This window comes from Triticum dicoccoides, chromosome 6B (genome assembly GCF_002162155.2).
Source record: "Triticum dicoccoides isolate Atlit2015 ecotype Zavitan chromosome 6B, WEW_v2.0, whole genome shotgun sequence".
Taxonomy (NCBI): Eukaryota; Viridiplantae; Streptophyta; class Magnoliopsida; order Poales; family Poaceae; genus Triticum; species Triticum dicoccoides.
Window position 1 is genome coordinate 35,520,049 of NC_041391.1, and position 4,657 is coordinate 35,524,705.

Consider the following 4,657-nt stretch of genomic DNA (forward strand, 5'->3'; position numbering starts at 1 on the left):
GTCTCATCAAGCTTGGTTCAAACAAAAAACAGATAAACAAATTGACAACCTTCATTCCAAATACCTCACAACATTTCAAAGAGCACAACACATCAACCTTGTAGCAATATCAGGCATATATATAGATCGTTGTTAAACATCAAGATTAAACGTACACGATTAGGTTATTTGAACTTTATGCTTGTATTGATTAGTGTAACTCTCTTCTTTAACTCTCCTTTAATATCTCCTGTAAATCTCCATGTACCTCTCTTTCTCTTAACGTACTATGCACAATTGTAACAATCAAATGTATGCATTTATGGGATAAGCCCCATCCTATGAATATATAACATGTGGGCTCTCCACCAGGAGAGTTGAGATGCTTTACCCATCTTGACATGGTATACAGAGCCTCCTTCTTCCATCACATCTAGCAGACCCCTCACCACCGCAACCTTCATCTTCCACCTTGAGCTGCCATGTCCTCCTTCCCCCAAGTCTCTTCCCTTGGCCTCAATTACACCACATCCGAGCCTCTCAGCCGAACCAACTATGTCCTCTGGAAAGCCCAAGCTCGCTCCCAAATCATGGGGGCTGGGCTATATGGGTACATCGATCAATCTACACCCGAACCCACCAAGACCATCATGACCAAGAACTCCGATGGGAAAGAAGAGACTGTTTCCAACCCCACCTACAACTCGTGGCTCGTCCAGGACCAACATATCATGGCCTATCTCCTTCGGAACCTCTCCAAGGAAGTTCTCATTGCATCCCTAGAAAACTCCCACGCGATCTAGTCAGCACTTGCTAACATGTTCGCCGCCCAATCCTACTCCCGCGCCAACAATTGCCGCATCGCCCTCTCAAATGCCAAAAAGGCTCACAAAGTGTCCAACTACTTACTTCGGTCATATGCGAGCCGTCTCTGATGAGCTTGTTGCAGCTGGCAAACCCATCAAGGACGAGGAGCTTCTCTCCTTCATCATCGAGGGACTTGATATGGATTATCAGCCCCTCATCTCAGCGCTGGATGTCCGTGTGGAGCCCCTGACCATGGATGATCTCTTCGGCATGGTCTCGAATTTTGACCAATGAGTCGAGATGTTTCAAGGAACGGGGGCAGGTGGCTTCAAATCATATGCCAATCTCGCTGCTAGAGGCCATGGCGGGTCTCCCGAGGGCTACCGCAATGGTGGTGGTTGTGGCAGCGGCTATGGTGGTAACAACAGCGGTAACAACTACAACACTGGCGACAGCAGCAATTACAACTCCGGTGGCGGCGGCGTTGGTGGTGGCGACGACCACTACCACAACAACAACTACTACTACTCCGGCAATAACCGGCGCCCCTACTACAACAAAAATAGGGGTCGTCAATTTCAAGGTTATGATGAGTATGAAAATAAATGTCAAATTTGCCAAAAAAATATAACCACATTGCAAAGGATTGTGATTGGTGCTATGCCGAGAACAATACCCAACGCAAGAAAGTTGCAGCAACTGCAGATACATCTTATGGAGTTGATGCCAATTGGTATGTTGACTCTGGAGCCACAAACCACATCACCAATGAGCTTGAAAAGGTGACCATGCACGAGAAATACCTTGGCCATGATCAAGTCCACAACGCAAACGGTGAAGGTATGAAGATAGACCATGTTGGTCATGCAATTGTCAATACCCCTCATTGGAATATTCATCTTAGAAATATCTTACATGTCCCACAAATTGAGAAAAAAATCTTGTTTCTGTTCATCGTGTTTCCATAGATAACAAAGTTTTTCTCGAGTTTCACCCCTACTTCTTTTTGATTCGTGATCAGGCCACGAGGAAAATTCTCTACCGTGGCAGATGTGTGCATGGGCTCTACCCTTTGATTCCTCAATTTAGAAGCTTCAATAAACAAGTGTGTGGTGTCATCAAAATTTCATCGAAATGGTGGAATGCATGATTAGGACATCCTTCTTTTCTTATTGTTCAACAAGTGCTTAGAAATAATCAGCTCCCATGTGTTGGTGAGCATAGTCTTGAAACTATTTGTGATTCTTGTCAAAAAGCGAAAGCTCATCAATTACAATATCCTGTTTCCACTAGTATTTCTACCAAACCATTGGAACTTGTTTTTTCTGATGTATGGGGTCCAGACCCTTCTTCCGTTGGTAGACATACTTACTATGTTAGTTTCATATATGACTACAGTAAATTCACTTGGATCTACCTTCTTAAAAAAATGTTATGACGTTTTTCAAGTTTTTCATAATTTTCAAGCACTTGTTGAATGCCAATTCGACACTAAAATCTTTGTTGTCCAATATGATTGGGTGGTGAATACGAGAAGTTAAATTCTTTTTTTCCAAAAGTTGGGTGTTTTGCATCATGTTTTGTACCCTCACGCCCACAAACAAAATGGGTCTGCCAAGCGCAAACATAGGCATATAATTGAGGTAGGACTTGCTTTCCTAGAAGGTACCTCCATGCCTCTCAAATTTTGGGATGAGCCATTTCTTAGTGCACTTCATCTCATCAATATGCTACCCAGTCATGTCATGAACAATGAAACACCCATCAATGACTCCTTCACACTCGACCAAACTATAACTCTCTCCGTGTCTTTGGATGCGCTTGTTGGCCTAACCTTCGTCCCTACAATACTCCCAAACTCATGTTCCGCTCAAAACAATGTGTTTTTGGGTTATAGTGCACAACACAAAGGTTGCTTATACGGTTGTACCGCCGAAATAACAGTGGATGTTTTTCTTTTCTTTTCTTCTGGCTGTATACCGACTTCTGTAATTTGGTGAGATGACTTTTAATAAATTTAAGATAAGGAAACAAAAGCGCAGGTTGTTTAATCATCATCTACTACTTGTTGTAAGAGTAGGAGGTTTTCGCCCTCTCCTGTTCAAACCTGGCATGGATGCATACCATGGACATGTCCACCTCTTTGCAAAAGTTAGGGTCATTTATTCATAGTACTAAAAAACCATCAGCTGAGAGGAGCGTGCGAGACTAGGCCACACAGATGAATCCATGAGTATGTAGTTTTTCTTCATTTATTTTTTCTATTATTTGCAATTTCTGTCATTATCAATCAACATGAACATTTCTTGTGTCCTAATTATTTCTTGAATTTGTCAACAATTTTGCAATTTCAAATTGTGTAGGTAAATTTTATGACCTTGAACACTTTTTTCACAATTATTTACAAATTCCAATAATTTATGAAAATTTTGAACACATATTGCAAACCATGTACTTTTAAAAATTTATCATTTTTAAATATAAACATTTCTTAAACTTGAGAATAATTTTTCTGAAAACAAGAACATTTTTGAAATTCAAGAATTAGTTTTTAAGATATAAAAAATCGTTGAAAACAAGAACAATTTTTTGTATTCAAAATAATACTTCAAATGTTTGAACAGGTTTCAAAGAAATAATAAAGTTCAAAAATGAGAAAAATAAATTAATTATTTGAAAAGAGTTCATAAATTTTTTGTAAATGTTCATGGATTTAAAAAATTAAAATATTTTAAAGAGAAGTTCACTAAAAAAAGTTGCATAAAAGCTTGAGAAATTGAAAAAGATTTAGAAAATTTGGGAATTATTTCACGAATTAGATATCTTTAAAATTTTAAAAAGTTCATGCATTCGATAAAAGTATTAAAAGTAAAAAAAGGGAAACAAAATATTCCCAGAATAAGACAAATCGAAGCCCGGTTTAAAAAAAAGAACAAACCTTGGGTTGGAGTTTGAATCTCCCGTGGCGCACTTGTTTTGAAGACTAAAAAGAAAGAGAAAAAAAGTGGTGGATGCAAAAAGTGGTGGATGCCAAATAGGGTTTTGTATACCACAGATGCCGGACCGTGTACAAGCGGTATGTACACTGGCCGAGAATCTGGGGTGCCCCTATTTCTCTATTGGACTGACTGGTCGTTAGCAACAGATCCGCATGAGTCCACTTCTCCCGATAGTTGTTTTCTGCCGTGCCAACCATCTTCGATTTTTTGGTAAAAAAAAATGGAGGAACTGGGAGTTGAACCCACTACCCCTTGATATGTCGTCGCTGTGTGCAACCAACTTGCCTAGATTGAACTATTGACTAGAAAGAGCTTAGATAGTATTTGTACTACTACGTAATCGCATTACCTAAAAACAAACCATTTTTCTTTCTTCCTTTTGTACTGTCTTATCGTTATCCTATTTAGATGGCTCGGCTGCACAAGGGTTTGAACCCACGCTCTCTACTCCACATACCCGTTGCTCTTATCAACTTTATTAGGTTCAGAAGTTACCAACCCCAAAGGTACAAAAGTTATCAGTCTTGTGGTACGTAACTTACCGCACTTCTTACACATGAGCTATCGGGAGATATTTGAACATTTTTTGGGTCAGAGTTACCACTGGGTGTTGTACATAAAATCATCATGTTTTGTGGTCCGTATAAACCATGCTACTTACACAAAAGTTATCGAGGGATTTTTCAGTAACTTTTTTCCATGTCAAAGTTACCATGATGTTTGTGCGTAAGTTATCGTGTCAGCGGTACATAATTTTTCATACTATTTACACGGAAATTATCGAAGGTATGTTTCAAGCACCCTTTGTGTCAAAATGTTACCACCAAGTTTGTATGTAAATTATCAGGGTTGCGGTGCATAAAATATGATGC